General features: G+C 33.1%; 1 long non-coding RNA gene across 1 annotated transcript; it reads left to right on the forward strand.

Moving 5' to 3' along the window:
- Positions 1–12,642: 12,642 nt before the first annotated feature.
- On the forward strand, positions 12,643–15,953 carry LOC134273958 (uncharacterized). Its single transcript, XR_009993523.1, has 3 exons — positions 12,643–12,753; positions 14,704–14,829; positions 15,835–15,953. It is a non-coding gene; the product is annotated as an uncharacterized LOC134273958 (long non-coding RNA).
- The last annotated feature ends 7,730 nt before the right edge of the window (positions 15,954–23,683 follow it).

Here is a 23,683-nt window from a genome sequence, read left to right on the forward strand (position 1 = left end):
CAAACTTATCTTTTGCTTCAATGGCCCTTTTTTACTCTGTTTATGACTGTGAAATCTCCTTTGACTGTTGATGTAACGAATGCTGGACTTCCCGTCTTTTATTGAGTCGTGAAAAGTCATAACTTCAGGTATACATGTACGTGTCTCGGGGTTGAGAATTCTCGGTCTGCATGCGTTATTCTGGATACTTTACCACGGGAACTGTGTTTAATGAACCGTCTCTGTAATTTCGATGGCAAACTGAATGTTTGAAGAGAATAGCTGTCTTTGTTGAATGCAATTCTTTGTAGACTGGTCACTGGTTGTAGAATCTACTTTCTAAACAGGGATGGGCCTGTTTCCTTACAATTTTTGTCATTAGGAAGTATACGTCTGAATGTCGCAAAGCAAAGCCTTCGAATGAGTTAAAATCGTGATTAAAGTGAATACCTGTTCTACAGGTATCGACCTTTAAATACTGACCAATAGCTACTGTCGCTTTTATCAGGTGGGAGAGAATACTCGAAATCGGGTATTATACGTGAAATCGCGTATAATACTCGATATTAGGGTATCGTTGAATCCGCGAAATCGGGTAAAGGAGGTGTAATTACCTCATAAAACTTAAACAATGGGATGGCGCATGTTGCCGAGTTAACTTTAATCTAGATACACATGTTTTCTAAAGGTATCACTAGCCAAGTAAGAATTTGGGCTTCAAGATTAATGCGCTCGGGACAACAAATACCTGTTGAGCTCAGTACATTTCATGATTTGCACACAAAAAGGTGTTCGATTTGCTTTATATTTTTCCTTATGTTGAAAGTAGATGCATCTTCCTAATGTTCATTCCCAACACAACAGAATTGTAAAGTATCAGAATTCGGGAATTTATAATAATTCCACATCAACACGACAAACATGAACAATTTGTAAATAAATCAAATTATACGGAAACACATTTCACACACCAGATATGATGCCATGTTTAAACAAGGGATTGTCTATCGTATCTAATTAAACGTCATTAATTACTTTCACATTCATCTTGGCATAAAATCAAATAATGTAATGATAAAAATGTCTAAAATTTCGGCTAAAAGAACCCCCTTTCTCTTTTTTTTGAAAATCTTTTCTTTTTTATTTATCATTCAAACATATTTGCAGAATATGTCTTCAACATTTTAGCAGAGACACTGATAGTTTCAGGAATATAGCTTATGAGAGAACATAACTGTTGATCGTTTAATTTCGCTAAGTCATCAATATTTTACCATTTCTTGGCGACTTCAAAAAGGGGGGGGGGGGGCTAAAGGCTTCTTTACCACCTCTGACAAAACAACCTCGACTGTGTTCTACATGTGTCCAAGAGACCCCTGTTTGATGTCACAGTAGGTAACTCGTTCATATATTTTTAATCGTAGGGAAGATTTATTCATCAAATAAAAATCATATACATTGTAGGTAAACAAAAAGCAACCTGTTATTTTCTAACACAATATAAGACTACAAGTAACTAGAATTCATGTTTATTTTTCAAACACATTTTTTCATTATAGATGAGTATTAGGAAAAGTTATTGCCATGAGTAATAAGTATCATAGATAAAATAACTAAAAGAAAACTGACATATTGTCTAGAACCAATCAGATAGTGCGTTGCATTAGCATATTATAATGAGGTATAAGATAGCGATATAAAAAAATATAGAAGGTAATTATAAAGAGGTAAAATTTACCCTGTCTATCAAATAGTATAATAAAGAAAGGAAGTGGCTACGATTTTTATAAAATTTTAATGTCCAATAATATATTGCCAAAAAGTGAGACAAGAGTTTCCAAGGCAATTGAACACTCCATTATTTCAGTTTGTTCATTAACATGTTCATAAACGTAAAAACTATAAGAAATGTGAAAACTTGACTATGTAATTCAATGTATTTTAACTTCATGAAAAGATGTACACATTTGACTTTTATTTATACCCCCCCCCCCAAAAAAAAAAAAAAAATCCTGTTCATATGACTTCTCGCTCTCAATTTTCACACAAATGCATAAAATAAAGGTAAAATAGTATATTTTGTATTGATTAAAATGCAACCAAAAAATTTACGGTGTCTTTGAATAAAAATTTCATGCTAAATTAACATAACTTACCTTCAATTAACTATTTTCAAACTGTTTTCCCGAGGGTATTTATTTCATCTTATTTTATTTCCTTCTTTATAATAACGTTGGTATTCTATTATTGCAGAGATATACAATTATGACTCGATTATACTGTACTCTCTAACTGTTAGGAATAATTTATATTTCACGAGAAAGGGACGCCATACATTTTTCAGTAAAAATACATAACACGGCGTTAGTCGTTTAATTTCTTTAAAATTTCACGTTTTGTGAATAGTGCACAAATTAGAAAATTAAGTATATGGAATACTTTAATGGGAAATAAAGACAAACGAAGTGTAATAATAAACAAAAGCACGTGTTCCTAGTACATATGATAAATTAATTTATACCGCCGATTCAATTTTTAAAAAATCACTTCCGGTCGGAAGTTATCGCCCTTTGATCGAAATTTAGAGGACCGATTTTTCTGTCATGTTACTCAAGAACGGTTCAAGCTAGAAAGCTGATTTATTTTAGGGATGATAGAGGACATGTTGCCATGTTGCGCCTGGGTCAGGATATTTTCCGGAAGTGCCTAGTATGAGAGCTCGGTAGGGGTCAAAATTTAGGACACGAATCTTGAGTGATTTTTTGAGACATTTTGCATCATTTCTTTTAAAGTATAATTATTTTGTTAAAACATACTGAACAAACTTTGTGCAGAATGACAAGATCTTTCATATGATATCAAGATAAAAGTGCTGAGTCATCACATTAGGGGCTAAAAGGGGCCATAAGTTTTTTTTCGGTAACTCTTTAACAGTCAATATTTTATTATATATTACTGAAGCAAAAATGTTTATTTTAACAATCTACAACTGTATATTATAATTTTAATGTCGTATTGTACATCATTTGGGGCCAAAAGGGGCCAGAATGCTTAATTTTTGACGCTTTTTATCTCGAAAGTGAGAAGTATTTTGATAAGTAATATTGAACAAAAGATGTTCAAAATCATGTTCTGAACAATATGCAACCATTCATTTTTCGCTTAAAGTACCCATTAGGGAGTTGAAGGGCTGGCCCCTAAATATTTCTTTTGCAAATAACTGGAAAACGAAAAAGATTCTTTGAATAGTTATTGAACAAAAAGTGTTCAAAATCCTAAGAGCTTCAAAAAGAAATAAAGAAAAAGGGGCTGGGCACTCAAATTAGGGGCCAAAAGGGGCTAAAAGTCTTTTTTCGATAACTCTTTAACAGTCAATATTTTGTTATACATTACTGAAGCAGAAATGTTTATCTCAACAATCTACAATTGTATATTATAATTTTAATATCATATGGTACATAATTAGGGGCCACAAGGGGCCAGAATGTTAAATCTTTGACGCTTTATATCTCGAAAGTGAGAAATATTTTGATAAGAAATATTGAACAAAAGATGTTCAAAATAATGTTCTGAACAATATGCCACCTTTCAATTTTTGCTTAACGTCCCCATTAGGGAGTTGAAGGGTTGGCCCCTAAATATTTCTTTTGTGAATAACTCGAAAACGAAAATGAATCTCTGAATAGTTGTTGAACAAAAAGTGTTCAAAATCCTAATAGCTTTAAGATGAAATCAAGGAAAAGGGGCTGGGCACTCAAATAAGGGGCCAAAAGGGGCTAAAAGTCTTTTTTCAGTAACTCTTTAACAGTCAATATTTTGTTATACATTACTGAAGCAAAAATGTTTATCTCAACAATCTACAACTGTATATTATAATTCTAATATCGTATTGTACATAATTAGGGGCCACAAGGGGCCAGAAGGCCAAATCTTTGACGCTTTGTATCTCAAAAGTGAGAAATATTTTGATAAGTAATATTGAACAAAAGGTGTTTAAAATCATGTTCTGAACAATATGCAACCTTTCATTTTACGCTAAACGTCCCCATTAGGGAGTTGAAGGGCTGGTCCCTTAATATTTCTTTTGCGAATAACTCGAAAACGAAAAAGAATCTAAGAATAGTTGTTGAACAAAAAGTGTTTATAATCCTGAGAGCTTTAAAATGATACGAAGAAAAAGGGCTGATCCCTAATTTTAAGGGCCATGAGGGGCCAAAAGTCGATTTTAGAAGTCTTTATTGTTAAATGTCTTTTTACAGATTATGGAAAATCATTATTTTAGAATGAAAATCAAAATCAAAATCTGATATCATCTCATCAAGAATCGAACGGAAGACCCACTCGTTGCTCGCAACGAGATCGTATCTAGTTTTTATTACCGGGTATTATTATTCCTGGAAAATTTTGTCCTTGAGTGATCTTAGGTTATTTGCGCGAGAGCGCGCACGTGCAACACGTGAAATGACCGATTTAATTGAAATAGGCGTAACTTTTTAAATTTTTGATGAAATGCTTTGAAACTCATAATGTAAGGATATATTAGTAATATAGACAAGATGACATGGTCAAAATAGCAAGATCTCACGCGGATGCACGTGCGCTTTGCTCTGATTGGCTGAAACCAAAGTCTCAATATCTTTCTTGTTTTTTGACGAAATCCTTTGAAATTTTGAACATAACCATGGATTAGGATATCCTACAACATGGTATATAGAAATTATCATGAAAACACGTGCATGAACGTGCGCTGCAATCTGATTGGCTGAAACTTTAAAGAGCTATAACTCCCTTGTTTTTCAACCAAACAGGATGGGATTTGGAACATAGATATATAAAATGGACTTCTACAAGAAGGTATGGTCACCATGCACATGCATACACATGCGTGTACGTGACCTGCAATCTGATTGGCTGAAACTTTAAACAGTTATAACTCCTTTGGTTTTCAACCCAACAGGAGGGGATTTGGAACGTAGATATATATAATGGACTTCTACAAGAAGATATGATCACCATGCACATGCATACATGTGCGTGTACATGCGCTGCTATCTGATTGGCTGAAACTTTGAACAGTTTTAGCTCCCTTGGTTTTCAACCAAACGGGATGGGATTTAGAACATAAATAGATTAAATGAACTCCTACAAGAAGGTATGGTCACCATGCTCATGTATGCATGTGCGTGTACGTGAAATGGGTAAAATCAAAAATACACTTGAATGAGCGAATTTTTTTAATACTTATTGATTAAATACTTTAATATTTAGTATATTAAAATATTTAGATTGTGTAGACAGGATGATATGGTCATTACGTACATGCATTCATATGCACGCACATGCAATGCTAAATTTGAATGAGCATGGTACATTTCTCGGTAAACGTTAACAAAGTCTCAAATGCATAGAGTTTGTGTTATTTAATGAAGCTAATTTATTTAATATAGCCATAACTTTAACATTTTCCGATGAAATGCTTTGAAACTCATTATATAAGGATATATTAATAGTGTAGATAATGTGACACTCAAGAATACGCAAGAACTCACGCGCATTTACGCGCATTTACTTGCGCTTCGCTCTGATTGGCTGAAACAAAAATCTCAATATCTTTTCCGTTTTTTGACGAAATGGTATGAAATTTAAAATATAAGCATACTTTGCGGATGTCCTACAATATGATATACAACATTTGTCATGAAAGCACGCGCATGCACGTGCGCTGCAATCTGATTGGCTTAAACTTGAAATGGCTATAACTCCCTTGTTTTTCAACCAAACAGGATGGGATTTAGAATATAGATAGATATAAGGGACTCATACAAGAAGGTGTGGTCATCATGCACGTGCACGCACGTGCGTGCAATTAGAACGAGTGAAATGAAAATACACTTAAAAGAGTGATTTTTCATACTTTTGGACTGAATGCTTTAATATATTGTATATTAAAATATGTAGATAGTGAAGACAAGATGATATGATGATAACGCACATGCATTCACATGCGCATGGGTGCAATGCTAAAATTTGAATATAAATAATATCCTTCTGAGAAAACGTTGTTAAAGTCAAAAATGCACAGAGTTTGTCTTATTTAATGAAGCTTACAGGGAATATGGCACCAAAAGGGAGTTGGGGAGCGTTTGGGGAACATCTGTAACGGTCCCCGTTACAATTAGCACTAGTTTTCATTTGCATTTAAAATTTTGTTACAGAAGGTATGTGCTTGGACGAGACAACAAGAAATTGGACAGAAGCGTCAGACAGCTGTAGCTTAGCCGTGTTCAACACATCACTCAGTGTTGGTGTCGCTATCTCAGGAGTCCCCATCCTTGATCACCGCGGACCTCGGGTGCAGAGGAGCGAATCCCATGATATTCACTGGATATGAGCGACGGGAGAATTCACACCGTGGTTTAAATTAATAGGTACTGTAACCTAACTTTTATTCGCGAGCGAGAACTAACCGCGATCGAAAATCGTGGTCTTCAATTCCGATCTTTTATCGTCCTGAACCAGTTATTCACCGCAGCTATATTTTTTGATTTTTTCGAAAATTATTTAGTCTCTTTAAATACGTATTTTTTCAAAATGTTCAATGAAAAAACATGCAATATAATTAATTTTACAATATTTTTTTAAATGACAATGCCCCTACACTTTCTTATGATACATGAAAATCCTGCCAATTTTTAACTCACCAAAGCCGAAGGCTCAAGTGAGCTTTTGTACGTTGTCCGTCCGTCCATCTGTAATTTTTTCACATTTTCGACATCTTCTCAAAAACCACTGGGCCAATTTTAACCAAACTTGACACAAAACATCCTTGGGTAAAGGGGAATTTCAATTGTTAAAATGAAGAGCCATGCCCCCTTACAAGGGGAGAGGTAATCAAAAAAAGACAGAAATATGGTGGGGTCATTAAAAAATTTTCTTCTCAAGAGCCACTGGACCAGAAAAGCTGAAACTAATGTGGAAGCATTCTGGGGTAGTGTAGATTCTAATTTGTTCAAATCATGACCCCGGGGAGCTGGGCGGGGCCACAATAGGGAATCAAAGTTTTACATTGAAATATATACTAGGAAAAATCTTTCAAATCTTCTTCTCTATAGCCACTGGACCAGAAAAGCTGAAACTTATGTAGAAGCATCATGGGGAAGTGTAGATTCTAAATTCTAAGCCCCTGGGAGTTGGATGGGGCCACAATAAGGAATCAAAGTTTTACATACAATTATATCGGGAAATCTTTAAAATCTTCTTCTCAAGAACCATAGGACCAGAAAAGCTTAAACTTATGTGAAAGCATCTTGGGGAAGTGTAGGTTCTAAATTGTTCAAACCATGACCCCTGGGAGTTGGATGCACCACAATAAGGAAGGATATGGAGATAACGAACAGTATTCAATATCGAAGTCCATAAAACAACAGGGAATCAAATTTTTAAATATAGAAATATATAGGAAAATTCTTAAACTTATGTGAAAGCATTCTGGGGTAGTGTAGATTCTAAATTGTTCAAAGCATGATCCCAGGGTGTTGGGCAGGGCCACAATAGGAATCAAAGTTTTACATAGAAATATGTAGGAAAAATCTTCAAAAATCTTCTTCTCAAGAACCACTGAGCCAGGAAAGCTGAAACTTATGTGAAAGCATCATGGGGTAATGTAGATTCTAAATTGTTAAAATCATGACCTTCGGGGAAGGGGGGGGGGGCACAATAAAGAATCAAATTTTTACATTAAAATATAAAGAATATATTCATTTAAAAATCTTCCTCTCAAGAACCCCTGAAGCATAAAAGCAAACATTTATGGGGAAGCATCCTGTGGGTAGTGTAAATTCTAAATTTTTAAAGTAATGACGGGTGGCATGATAGATGTAAGAAGAGGGAAAATCTGGTAAAGAACTGCATCACCACAGTAACTCAGGTTAGCGATGTGGCCCATGGGTCCTTGTTTTTATATACTTCCTGATTTCTGCTGTTGTTCAACATTATTGTTATCAAAAATAGAAAGACTATTGATATGGTGTATAAGTAAGCGTTTTTTAAATCTGGTGATATTAATGATAATATGGAGTATTTCACCGTCTACTCCGAATTGTATGGTACAAAATATTCTTAAAAAAGGAGAGGAATTCAGTTAAGGAAAAGGATTAGTGGGCCTAGAACAATAATATTAACATACCGGGATATCAAAAAAGGATTGAATGTTCACTCATTAAAATGAAACATATGAATATAACGAACATTATTCAAGTCCATAATAAAAAATACAAAACAGGAGCAGAGCAAAAATGGACCTTCAAAACATCGGAGGTTGGATCAGGTACCATGGAGGAGTGAGCATTCCCTGCCGACAGGTCACACTTGCCGTGTGCTCCTTGTCATTCTCGGGAAAAACCGAAAAATCCGTCTCAATTCAGTGTATAAATTATAGACTAACAATAAGTATGAAAAATGTCAGTCAGCATTTGACTCAATGTAAATTGTATTTGCTGACAAGGTCATTGTATCCACCATAGAACTTACGAAATGATGACTTTAAACGAGACTGTTCTTATCATTATTGTTTCATAATCTTGTTTGTCAATATCTTACTTCGTTTAAGAGTTGTTTGTACATAGAACATGCCCATTCGTATCGAATTAACTGAGAGTTATAGAACCCCATGCATTTAATAAAGATATATTGCAGTATAAGTAAGAGAAGTTGACGATTAAAAAGTTAAAGTCATCATATTTATAACAAAGCTTTGTTGTTAGATTATTATAAGGTCTTTTTCAAGTAAAATATCCAAATTTGTTAATTGTTCATTATATCAAAGGAACACAATGATAATTGCCCATCAATTAATTTTGAAACTAGCTTAATAAATTGATGGGCAGTTGTCATTGTGTTCCTTTGATATAATGAACAATTTTCATATGTTCTTTCAATTCTTATATCTTATTTAAAACAGATACATGAGGCAGACTTTGATATCTTTTATTGCAAGCTCACCGGGGTTTATCTCATCAACCTTTACTGTGATCTCGGAAATTGTAAATATGTAGATCCATGTCTAATCTTTGACTCAAATGCATTAAAAAATATTGGAAAGCAGTAAAATTCCAAGCATGTTCCCATAGTATTTTTGTGGTACTCACTCATAACGAATTTCATTTAGCTGATTGGTCAGTAATAAAGTATAGCCAGTGCCTCGTTTAGAATATGAATTTATTCTCACGTCAGAAAATCTAGTTCCGTCGATCTGATCATAATGGGAAAGGCCAGCTATATAGATTTTACTATTTTTTTTAAAGCATGTGAGCGCAGTTAGGTACACTTTTCTCCTTTCACAAATAGGTAGATTTTGATAGAATACAGTGACAAGCCAAAGGAGAAAACTGTACCTGCCTTCGCTCGTATATTTTAAGGCTTCAAAGAGTGGGGTGGGGTTAAAATGCAATGGGAATTGAATGTAAAAATGATACCCCTAACCCAATAAATAATCTCTATCTTTCAAAACACGTTTCTATTTTTGTTAAAAATAGTATTCGATAAAGGTACACATATCAGTGAATAATTACGTACAAAAATTTGAGTAAAATTTAGACATTTTACATTTTGTTAATTTACCGGGGCCCGCAAGTCACCTCATCCTTTCTAATGGATTTTATAGAGAAAAAATTACTCTGAACTAAAATGTATTTCTACAGCAGCAAAAAAAAAAATTTTCATATGCCGCCGTTCCGCTAAAAATATACTTCCTGCTATATTTCAAACTAAGATTAATATCATTATACCATTTCTATTTAAAGTTTTTCAATCTTGAGAATGGAACAAGAATGATTTAAATTTCATATATTTAGATGTTTAGAAAGACTAAATACATTTTGAACATTGCATCTAGTCAGAAAAGAGACAAGAATTCCTCGTTAAAGGGCTTTTCTCATCCTATTACAAAAATCGAAATTAAAAAAATATATATTGGCTATGTCAACATATCAATTCTCTCTCTCTCTCTCTCTCTTTCATATGTAGAATTAACACGAATACCCAGTAGATTACAAAACAAATCAAGTTTTTGCAAATTTATCTTTACATCTCAATATCAGTGTCACCGTTGAAAGAAAAGTCTTGCAATAAATTAACTGGACTATAAATGATAAATATATTTTTTTGATTTAATTCGTATAAAAGATTAGTTGTTTTCCTACGTTAAGTTATGTTGTTTTTTCCAGGATGCTTCCTGTATTTTGTCCCTCCTTCATTCAGTAGAAAATTGACGTCCCCCTCAAGTATAGGTCCTGTCGCTGAATGTCATCAAATATGTGAAGTTTGGAACGATAACTACAAGGAATTCGGCATAAATGTAAGCATGCGTATTTCTAACCGAGCATTCATGACATCAAGACAAAGATGGAAATCCGAAGTTTCCAGCTTTTATATCAGTATTGAATTAAGTAGGAAAAATTGCGCAAATAAAAAGTATCTTCAGTAAAAGAAAAAGGAACACTTACAGTTTTCTATAAAATTCAAGGACAACGATAAAACTGAATTCGATTGATTGATTGAAAAGTTTTTCATTTCCCGGTGACGTTTTCACTTCCATAGATGGGTGAGGTTTTGACATTTACTGCTAAATGACTTCAAATTTACACTTTCATTTAGCACTGAGGACCTACAAGCAGTGAAAATCTTTATCGCACTAACTGTGACATAGAACCTTGTTTTTTTTAAAGTTTTTTTTTTAAAACTGCGACTTCTTTTCAATGTACTTAGCCTTTGCGAAGGATAGGTTATCTGCTATTTTTATTCGAATTAGGTTAGTCGCAGCTAAAGTTTGAACTAACGACCTTCCCATCAATGTTTATTTATTTATTTATTCACCAATCAAGGGCCCTCTGGGGGCATATACAATTAAGAGACAAACAATATAATTATTATTATAACAATGCAAAATTGACATGATCCTCACTTGTAAAAGTTCTCAGATTTGAAATACTGATATACAGGGTAGTTCACAATGAAATATTAGCATTACATATGATATAATAATAATAATAAAATATGAAGAAAAATAAATAAATAATAATATTAATAAAATACCAAGCTCCTTTATACTGCAATGACCAGGCGGATAATAGCATACAAGTACATGTTATCAAATTATTATTAATAATAATCATATTATTACAAAAAGTATATATATTTTGTTGGCCTGGTAACATAAGGTACCAAGGAGCGATGCCTATTGAGCAGGCTAGAAAAATGAAAAACCAGGTTGCTCGGTCTTGTACCTCAAGCAACCTAGACAGCCTGTAGGAGGAAAACTTAATTTGTTGGCCTGACTACTTGGGGCACCAAAGGACGGTGCCTATTGAACAGTATGACAGTACAGACTGTCAGTCTTGTACCCCAAGTAGCCAGGACAGCTTGGGGGTATAGAGGATTGGAGGTATATAACTTGAAATGTAATGCATATATTTAAGATACAAGTCTTCAGAAATCAATGAGAGGTGGCAAGTTAGCTATTGTGACGGCCAAAAATAAATTTTTTTTTACAATATTTCATTTTAAAAAAATTCAAATATATGTTTGATTGAATATTTTACGTCCCATTCGAGAATATTCCACTCATATAGAGAAGTCATTACAGAACGGCTTGAAATTTTTACCTTTACTCGGCACATATGGTCATTCAGCAGTGAAGAATATCTTTATCGTGCCAACGTCTACCTTGACACGAGGCCTCGGTTTTTAAGGTCTCATCCGAAGGACCCACAACTTTCACTTCAAGTGCCGAGCAAATAGGGAAGGAACAGTTGCTACCCATTTTTTTTTTATCGACTAGGGTCAGTTATAATCGTGATTCGAACTTATGACCATCCGAACACGGAGCAAGTACTCTACAGTTTGAGCTACCGTGACAGCCAAATACATTGAAGAAAAAGCAAACGATGATAGAATAATCCTTTTAGCTTTAGTAAAACACCTTACATAGACAGAAATCCTTATGCTTAAAGTTTGAATATAGTTTTCAATTCTCGTTATAATTGTAGGGAACACATTGCTTCTGCAGAGAGAATGAGAAAACAGAACTGGGCTCAGTTACAAACAAGACCTGCAAACTTCAGAATTCTGAAAACTTTTTGAAAGATTTAGTTGGACCCAAATATGATGCTGGGCAAGCAGGGGATTACAATGGAATCGCCATGTATAGAAAAATGAATGATGTCACATATATAGGTGAAGTTGGTTACCATTACAAAATAAGTTCATAGCTACTATGCTTGAGTTACACTTCATGATATTTTAAAACCTTTATCTACTTTCAACTTTTATTGGAAAGTAACAATTGCTTTCTGTTGACCAATGGCTTTAAGCCTAAAAATAACCGCGTTATATTTGACTGTTTGGAGCATAAAAAATTATTTCGGATTTTTTAAAATTTAAGATTCTATTTATGTATTTTTTAGTGTAATAACAATACAAGAAGTTGTTAAAAATTACTTTTGTTGTAGAGGATAGTCTAGTCGAGTGTCTAGAGAGACAGAAGAAGGCAATGAGACGTATCCTTGTGATGCTCCCAGGTGCGCGATTGGTGGTACCAAATTGACTTATTTTCTTTCATTTAATGAATGGCTGATGTATTTTAATTTAATGTCTTATTAACAATAGATAGTATGGGATATACATGGACAGAAAGTCTGAAACGCCAAGGGATTGATTATAATAAACTTCCAAGATGGACTCCTTACTTACGTCGACTGATTATAAGTGATAGGAAAGGTAAGCTTCTGTTGGCCTTAATATAATATGATTCTTTAAAAAAGGCATAAAAACCATGTCACATTTTTGTTCAGACCTGTATGAAATGCGAACAGGACATCAGCAAGGCTATTGCCTATTCTATTCTCTCTTCTGTATAGTTAAATTATGGAAGATCTCATACATGGTATCATACATGGTAACAGAGGGTAATCCTCAATGCAGAACAAATCATGGACATGTTCGAACCAAAAAATATATTTTGCATTAAAATAAGTAAAACATAAAACTTTTGTCAGACGCTTATCTCGATCGTTTTTGAAATTTTTCGTACGTATATAAGCACCTTCTTATCGATTCAAGTGGGAAACAAAAATTCCATATGCATGTGATAGTAATTTATTGTTATATAACTAAGGGAAATTGATTGAAAAGTTGAAAAGTTTATCTACATTTTTTTAAAAAAATATTTTTTTACTACTTTCCTTTAATTTCCATCAACATCTTTCACTAGTATAATATCCAACAGACGTGTGAGAGTCTATGGTGATTATTGCGAGTTCATAGGGGAATATCGAATTAACTCTTTACAACTTACTGATTTGTTTTGCATGCAACATACACTTAATGTCACGTCATAGAAATTTTTGAAAATTCATATTGAAACGCCTCCACTTTCCGGTGGAGGGCTGTAAATTTAGACCCGGACGCGAACCTTATGCCCTTTGAGAATAGGGAGGTTTCGCACCATCACCTTCCGCGACAGAGATATCGATTTTTACAGGACCGATCTCTACTTCGCATATCAATTCCAAACGACTATTATTACTTTAAGTGTAAAGAAAAAACCATTCTAAGAATATCCAATAGTTAAACATTGATTTTATCATTTTTTTTGTGACAAAAGGGGCATTGTGGCAACGCTTTTTGAAAAAATTACGCACTTTGAATTTAGACACACTCAACGCACTTTGAAAATTTTTTTCAAAGTGCGATAAGAGTGTATATAAATATTTTTACCATGGGACATTTACCGCACTTTGAAACAAATATATCTATAAAACAAAAAACTCTAGACTCAGATTTTAGTAATTGAGAGAATGAATTTGCATTAGTTATATCTGTCGAAGAAACATTTTAATTTACATGTACTCATTTAACCACATTGGGAACAAGGAGAAGACGAGTAGAAAGTCTCTCAACCCAACTTATTTTTCTTATACATTGTACATAGCAGTCGGTAGCAAATTGAAAGTGGACCCCCTTAAAGGTAAACCCCAGTTGAAAATGCCTATATATCTTTGCAAAACATTTGTGTGCAAAAGACCCCCTTCCCGGTACCGATGCATATGTTTCACCCAAATAAATGTATTTGCATATAACTGGTATGACATTGAAAACTTTCAATAACTTTTAGTTTATATATAAAATGCGCTCAAAATGGAAAAAATTAAGTACAGTAAAACATTTAAAAATCAAAATCGCTCACTTTCACATCCAGAAGTGACCTCATGACCAAAGAGTTGTCAAACAGGTTCAATTATTTATCATACCTGAGATTTGCAAAAATATTGACCAAGCCATCAACTTTTTTCAAAGTGCGTTAATATGGTAGATTGTAACGCACTTTGAAAAATACACTATTTTTTCAAAGTGCGTTAATTTGGTCCCAAATGTAATTCACTTTGAAATTTTTTTAATGTTAATGCAACCCCTCTTGAACCCTTGAATGAAAAATATGGAGAGAACGGAGTCAATGGAACTTTTAAACAATTTCATTTACAAACTGCTAAGAAATATACTTTGCCATTATACAAATATGAGAGATTGGTGTATTATTTGTGAGCTAAGTGTTACCAGTATCTTGGATTTTAATCTAAAATAATAAAGGATACAGATTAAAAAGACAAATGAATCTATCAACTGCTTTTCATGCAGATTATTAACTAAAATATTTACATATTTGGACAGGTAACAGCACCTTGCAGGATGGGACAGTATGTATCGGGGTTCGCTACCAATCAGAGACATATGAACCTATACCTTTACCCTGCAGTGCAACACATACCTCTTTATGCCAGACTGACCTAATGACAGGTAATGATTCAAGAAAAGCACGGTTCAACTAAAGCTACGTAAATATACAAAGAAAAACTAGTGAAAAATTTTCTTTAAAAAACATTTCTATACTAAGTAATGGTAAACACAGAAATATGATTTATAAATAATTTATTAGCTTAAATATTGTATTGATAGTTAATGAATTTGGAAACTTAAAAAGCCAAAATTTTCTCTCTCATCACCAATGATATTATTCAATGACATTCATCCCTGTCAATGTTGATCAATTGGTTGATTGTATGTTGCTAAAGTCACTCTCGAGAATTTTTCACTCGTATTGAAACGCCACCACTTGAAGATAGAGAGCTACAAATTTTTCCTATACTCAGCACTGAGAGCCATTGAGCAGTGAAGTTTTTTTTTGTATCAGCACCTACTGCGACACGGGACCTCGATTAATACGGTCTCATCTGAAGAGTTTGCAGTCACAGTGGTTTTTAAGGAAGAGCTATTTTGTTGGTGAATAATCACAAGATGTAAACATATATGAGTTCTGTTAATATTGAAAAAGCAGTTGTTTATGATACCAAAACGTCTAGATTTCAATTTGTCGTTAGGTATTTTTGTACGAAGTGTAAAAAGGTATACGTAATTCGACTGAAGTTTCTCCTTAACAGCAATAATATTATTGTAAAGATAAAGATAAGGCGCAGTTGCTAAACCAGCAATGTATCATTGTGTGTAAGGAGTATTATGAATCTTAGAAAAATAAAAAAAGAACGATGATATAACATTCAGCCCTCCTTCTTGTATGGGTTATTTCTAGCCGATTTAGGCACTTTCCTACATGTTTATCCGGTACAGAACGACAATGTTTAATATTAACCTTGTTATTTTTGAAAAATAATCAAACTTAAGAGAAAATGCATTACTTAGATTTTCTTATTTTTTTTTCTAAATGTAAATCTTATTCATTACATATCTTTTTGATTATAAATAAAGTTTTTCTTAAATTTATTAATTGATCTAGTATCAATACAGATACAACTACACCGCACACCACAAGCTCTTAGCGCAGAACAACTATAATGGTGCACACGACCTTCGTTCACCAAATAACAACTACTACCCCATTTAATCGCAAGAACGACCAGGACGGTTAAAAAACACTCTAACTACTTTTTTCAGAATTTTTTTTTTCACAATGTTTCATTGGGGATGTTTCTCTGTTGGTTGCTTTTGTTTATATCATCTTATAACTGATACGAGGGGCGTTCAATAAATAATGTCATTAGCTTGATGACATACAACATAGAAGTCATGTGACAATAACCTTGACTTCCTTTCATTCTTGAATCTTTAATGAATTGATAATAGTTTATGTGACCACTTTTATCGCATTTTTTCATTGTGGGAAGTTGGAAAACAAGGGCTATTTGAGACACTGCATTCAAAATGAATAGTCAAGAATCAGTAAACTAGAGTAAAATTAAACGCTTCATTAAAGCAGCTGTTAAACTTGTAAATATCTCAAAAATATATTAACTAAAATATGGGAATTTACAGCAACTAATGGCTGTTTTATAGAAACATGAACAAGTAAATTTTAATAAACACAAATTATATAATGGGCATCAGAAATGGATACCGTCCTTGGCAACAATGAATACAACAACCAATGTAGATTTGAGAAAATTCAACAAATTATTATTGATTATGTTTTATTGACTTTAAGAACATAGCAAAATTGATAAAAATCATTTTGGGGGTAGTTTACACTGTTTTAAAGAAACATTTGATAGAAAGAAGTTTAATGCTCAAAAGTCACCCTATATTTTGAAACATGAGTGAAAACACAGCGTGTAGGAATATCTAAACAATAATTTTTAAAAATCAAAAAATGTACTTATCCACGTTTGTCTGAAATTCAAACAGATAATGAAACTTGAATCCATTTTGCTTTAAACTCTAAAAACAAAGAACTTTATTCGGTAATAACCAATATTTGCCCCCTAAATCAAACTTTGATGGAGATATATTTTAAACAGGTGGCTCCCATCAGCCTCGTACCTCCGATCACTTGACTCTACACTAATTTAGTGTTTCGGCGGTGTGAAACGAGGTATATTTTTATAAATTGATTTATGATGAAGAAATAATTTTCTTCATATTGCTGCAAATCCGCCTCATCAGGAGTTTATTTGCATTATGCATTTATGTATCTACACATAATATTAAATTAAATTATTTAATTGTTGAGGAGGTGAGAATATCACCTAAGTTTTTATTGCGTTAACATGCATTCTCTGTAAGCACCAAAAAATTTACTATAGGGCTTGGAAACGACATATCTCCGATTTTGATGAAATTTGCACCACAGGTGCAGCTTGGTACAAAACCAGCAAATATGGTGTAAGAAGTTTCCCACGTGCACCCGGTTGCCATGGAGACAGATCCATTGAATTTGGCCATTTTCGGCCATTTTTGACCAAACAAAAGCATGAAAATTGAAGAAATATGAATGCATTTTTATCTTTATGTAGTGAACTCAAATATAAATCTTTGTTTCATAAGAAAACATCAATTGTTAAAGAATACAACGCATATAACCAGTTATTCCAGAATTGACCCCACTTTTAGAAAATGGTTCGGTAAAATAGCATAGTTTTTCAAAATGTGAAAAATGGAAAATTTGGCATTTTTTGAGAAATTAAAGGTGAAATAAAAAAAATTGTCTACGGAAATTTTTCAAATCATATGTGTGTCGTCAAACTTCAGCATAGTAGTGTCCACTCATGAAAAAATTGGAGTGGGATCTCAATGCTATTTTTAGTAACATGTATCTAAAAATAGACATATTTCAGAAAAATCCAAAAAATGAAAATTGGGCAGAGTTTTAGATGCCATTGCTGGGTAATTATGAAATATACTGTAAAAGTCAATGTGCTAATGTCAGAGACTGGACACCAATAACTACCATGCATATTATTTTCAGGGATTTCCGTTTTCTATTTATAGCTTCAAATGCCTAAATATAGACATGTCTCATAAAAATGATGAAAAATGTCAATTTTCCCTCATTTTGAAGCTCCACTGAATCATAAATCATATAAATATGGATCTCTCCAATATTTCATCAATAAGAACAAGGAATAGTATAATATCTCACAAATTATTTAGGACAGGCTCTCATCTCTATAAATAGTACAAATGTCTAAAAATATACACACATGAAATTAACTGTTTAATGTTGATTTTCCAAAAATTCTCAAATTAGAGATGGGAAATGTACCGACTAACTGTCACTAACTGTAACTGATATTATGTGACTGACAAGAACAATAGAACATTCAATGGAATGCAGCATGATAAGCAGAGGTTTCCATTTCTACTTATAGTAACACGTTTTAATATACGTAATGCAAAATATAGTAAAAATGTCGTTTTTTGTACTTTTTTCTAAAATTTTGGATGAATAATTGCTGACTATCTGTTTTTAATTGCTATTGGCATATGGTGACCAACAAGTAAATGAAAGCCTTATATTAAAAACAGAATGAGAAGCAGGGTTTTCCATTTCTATTTATAGTAACACATGTTTGAAAAAAATTTCAGAAAAAATGTAGTTTTTTGTACTTTTTTCTCACATTTTGGATGAAAAATTGCAGAATATGTTTTTAACTGCTAATTGGCATACGGTGACCAACAAGTAAAAGAAAACATATACGAAATACAGAATGAGAAGCAGAGGTTTTTATTTCTATTTATAGTAACACATGTTTTAAAAATAGACGTGATGCAAAATATCGGAAAAATGTCATTTTTGTACTTTTTTCTAAATTTTTTGATGAAAAATTGCTGACTATCTGTATTTAACTGCTATTGGCATATAGTGACCAACAAGTAAAAGAAAGCATTATAACAAATACAAAATAAGAAGCGGAGGTTTCCATTTCTATTTATAGTAACATGTGTTTAAAAATAGACTTACTGTAAACTATCAGAGAAATGTACTTTTTTGTACTTTTTTCAAATTTTGGATGAGCAATTGCTGACTGTCTGTTTTTACTGCTATTGGCATATGGTGACCAACAAGTAAAAGAAAGCCATATATGAAATACAGAATGTGAAGAAGAGGTTTCCATTTCTATTTATAGTAACATGAGTTTAAAAATAGACATACTGTAAACTACAGTTTTTTGTACTTTTTTCACATTTTGGATGAGCAATAGACAATATGTTTTTATTGCTAACAAGTAAAAGAAAGCATATACGAAATACAGAATGTGAAGCAGAGGTTTCTATTTCTTTTTAGTAACATGAGTTTAAAAATAGAAATACTCAAAGTCCAGAAAATGTAGACTTTTGTACTTTTTTTTTTACATTTTGGATGGTCAAATTGCAGACAATATGATTGACTAACGAGTATGAAAAAGCTTTAGCTAAAGTGTATAAGAATAATGGCATTCAGTGACCATATTTATAAATAATCAGGAAAATAAAGAAAGTTTTTCTCAAATATATGAAATTTGCAGTCAAACTTTCATTAGCTGTAAGACATGGTTTCTATTTCTATTTATACATATATCACATGTTTTCTCTGCATTAAAAAATATGACAGCGATGCTTTATAAATTAAGCAAATACTTCGACAGCCCCAGCCCAATTGAAATTCTTTTGTAGACTTTCGCACTTGTCTTCACACAACACAGGGAATGCCTATTACCTGTGTGTGTTTTCTGTCATGACTTTGATCCAAGGCCATTTGTTATTGCAAGGTCAACTAACGAGTGTGAAAAAGCTTTAGCTAAAGTGTGAATAATGTTTAAGCGTATTTTTACATTTCTGCCTATAGTAACTCATATTTATAAAAAATCAGAAAAATTAAAGCATCATCCGTACATTTCAAATTAAATATGAAATTTAGCATAAACTCTCATTAGCTGTAAATAAGATCCATTAAATATTCGGCACCTCTGAAAAATATTCAGGGCGCCAGCGCGTCCACCTCATTCCAATACATATATCACAAAGTCTTTGTGTGCAATAAAACAATCAAATGACAGCGATTTTCTTCATAACGATTAAGATTATTTTTTACTCAGTGACCTTGAAGCCCCTTCCCAAAATGAAATTCTTTTGGTTTAAGGTCATCCAGAAAATTTTCCCTAGAAGCCGGTGTCTCAAATCACTATAAGGATATTCAGTCTTTGTTTAAACTAGATCTGTCCAAACGGGACTAAATACCCCGCTGGGTTTTTCAGAGGTGCTAAATCATGAATATTTAATGGATCTTATTTGGACAGAGAGAGAGAAATGCTAAAATTTTTTTAATGCAAATGTAATTGCTCATAATATTTTCATAAATAACCTTGAGCATCCTAATAAAAAAAAACCAGGTCATACACGGACCAGACACGAATTATGAACTTTTTCTGTCAGTGACCTTGACCTTGCATTAATCTGGATCAAAGTCATGTGAAATAGGAATAAGCAATGTTTGTGTGAAGTATTTAGGTTTAGCCATAAAAAAGATATGGACCAGACACAAATAATTTTTTTTTCAAGTGACCTTGAACTTCCCCAAATGACCTTGCGTCAAGGTTATGACACACTCTTAGGTCATGAGCAGTCTGTGTGTGAAATGAGAACCTACCAAGTTCATCCATAATAAAGATATGGAGCGAACACGATTATGAAATTTTTCTTCAGTGACCTTGAACTTCCCAAAATGACCTTGGTTCAAGGTCATGACTCACCCTTAAGTCATGGGCAGTCTTTGTGTAAAATGAGAATCTACCAAGTTTATCCATAAGAAAGATTTGGACTGGACACGAATAATGAAATTTTTCTTCAAGTGACCTTGAACTTCCCTAAATAATCTTGGGTCAAGGTCATGACACAATATTAGGGTAATCTTTATGTGAAATAGGAACCTACCAAATTTATCAATAAGAAAGATCTGGACCGGACACGAATTATAAAATTTTTCTTCCAGTGACCTTGAAGTTCCCCAAATGACATTGGGTCAAGGTCATGACACACACTTAGGTCATGGACAATCTTTGTGCGGAGTAGTAGATTTTAATGTTCCTCATTAAAGGATATATGCATCGGACACTTTTGCACAGACAGATGGACAGCTAGACAGACGGACAAGACGATTCTTATATATCCCCAAACTTCGTTTGGGGGGGGGGGGGGTATAATGAAGTTGAATATTCCAGGGATCCAGATCTCCTTTGATACATGCATGCCTTACCACAATTTGTTCAAAAGTAATCTGAAATTTGCCCAATTTTTTTTTGAGTTGGCTTACTTTCGATTTCTCTCTATCTATACATGCATGTACATTTATATATTTCTCTAGACTTTAACTAAAGCATTTTTAAAAAAATTGTTGTTTTGGTTTTTATAAATTTATTTTACGTATTAACATACATGTAGGTGTTGGAACGGGGGGGGGGGTGTCAAAGATAGACATCACATAGGTAATAAATAATGGGGAGTAGATTTAGTCCCCCCCCCCTTTCAGCAGGCATTTTGCAGTGTAATCGAATAAGGGTAAGTACTAGTGGTAGTGTTTAAAAAAATGGTACTGAAAGAAGTTCAATCCCCCTCACATGAAATAGGATTTCATGTTTGGACCCCCCTCTTCATTTTAATTTCCTTCTAACATGAATGTAACAAAGTATTTTGTTATGACCCTAGAGTTTTATCTCCTCTTTAAAGACTTGATTTTCATGGCAATAATCTCTAGGGTCATAACAAAAATTGAACTTCTTTCAGTACCATTTTTTCTTTCTTTCTTGAACCACCGCCTCCTAGGGAAAATTTTCTGGATCCACCTAACAAAAGAATTTCAGTCGGACTTGGGCTGTCGACCTGAGTATAATTTATAAAGAAAATCGCTGTCATTTGAGTGTTTTAATGCAGGGAGAAATACTTTTGTGATATATGTATTGGAATGAGGTGGACGCGCTGGCGCGCCGAATACAATTAGCCACAGGAGTTCGCGTACCTATCAATCTTACCGAAATTTTCAGTAAATAAAAAAGATACGTAATACCTATAATAATAACACAAGGTGTTATTATTATGGGTATTACGTATCTGTTTTTTTTACTGAAAATTTTGGTAAAATTGATAAGTTCGCGAACTCCTGTGAATTAGCCATGTCAGTTACAGCTAATGAAAGTTTGACTGCAAATTTCATATCCCTAATTTGATAAAAACGAATGATTCTTTATTTTCCTGATTATTTATGAATATGTGTTACTATAGGCAGAAATGTTAAAATACCCTTAAACATTATTCTTATACACTTTAGCTAAAGCTTTTTCATACTCGTTAGTCACATTCTGTCAATAACAAATAAAAGCCGTTTGTCTGCACTTTGACCATCCCTAATGTTAAAAAAGTGCGAAGGTCTCATTTTCTCGAGAATTTGCAGCATGTCTATTTTCAAACATGTGTTACTATAAATAGAAATATAAACCTCTGCTTCACATTCTGTATTTCATATATGCTTTCTTTTACTTGCTGGTCACTGAATGCCAATAGCAGTAAAAACATATTGTCTGCAATTGCTCATCCAAAATGTGAGCAAAAAGTACAAAAAGTGACATTTTTCCGATATTTTGCATTACGTCTACTTTTAAACACGTGTTACTATAAATAGAAATGGAAACCTCTGCTGATCATGCTGCATTCCATTGAATGTTCTTTTGTTCTTGTCAGTCACATAATATCAGTTACAGTTAGTGACAGTAAGTTGGTAAATTTCCCATCTCTAATTTGAGAATTAGTGGAAAATCAACATTAAACAGTTAATTTCATATGTGTCTATTTTTAGACATTTGTACTATTTATAGAGATGAGAGCCTGTCCTCAATAATTTGTGAGATATTATACTATTCCTTGTTCTTATTGATGAAATATTGGAGAGATCCATATTTTTATTATTTATGATTCAGTGGAGCTTCAAAATGAGGAAAAATTGACATTTTTCATCATTTTATGAGACATGTCTATATTTAGGCATTTGAAGCTATAAATAGAAAACGGAAATCCCTGAAAATAATATGCATGGTAGTTATTGGTGTCCAGTCTCTGACATTAGCACATTGACTTTTACAGTATTTTTCATAATTACCCAGCAATGGCATCTAAAACTCTGCCCAAATTTCATTTTTTGGATTTTTCTGAAATATGTCTATTTTTAGATACATGTTACTAAAAATAGCATTGAGATCCCACTCCAATTTTTTCATGAGTGGACACTACTAATACTGACGTTTGACGACACACATATGATTTGAAAAATTTCCGTAGACAATTTTTTTTATTTAGCCTTAAATTTCTCAAAAAATGCCAAATTTTCCATTTTTCACATTTTGAGAAACTATGCTATTTTGCCGAACCATTTTCTAAGATTGGGGTCAATTCTGGAATAACTGATTATATGCCCTGTATTCTTTAACAATTGATGTTTTCTTATGATACAAAGATTTATATTTGAGTTCACTACATAAAGATAAAAATGCATTCATATTTCTTCAATTTTCATGTTTTTGTTTGGTCAAAAATGGCCGAAAATGGCCAAATTCAATGGATCCGTCTCCATGGCAACCGGGTGCACGTGGGAAATTTCTAACACCATATTTGCTGGTTTTGTACCAAGGTGCACCTGTGGTGCAAATTTCATCAAAATCGGAGACATGTCGTTTCCAAGATTTTTTGGTGCTTACAGAGAATGCATGTTAAAATCCAGAATTTGATTGGTTTTAAATCTTTTTCCTTTGAACACTGTAGTGTCTAAGAAATTGATTTCTTGTGTGGAGATTTCATATGTGAATTTGAGTAGAGGATGGTGTGAATTGGCTATCTC

This window comes from Saccostrea cucullata, unplaced genomic scaffold (assembly GCF_032062105.1).
Source record: "Saccostrea cucullata isolate Sc308-1 unplaced genomic scaffold, CSIRO_AGI_Scuc_v1 ctg7122, whole genome shotgun sequence".
Lineage (NCBI taxonomy): Eukaryota > Metazoa > Mollusca > Bivalvia > Ostreida > Ostreidae > Saccostrea > Saccostrea cuccullata.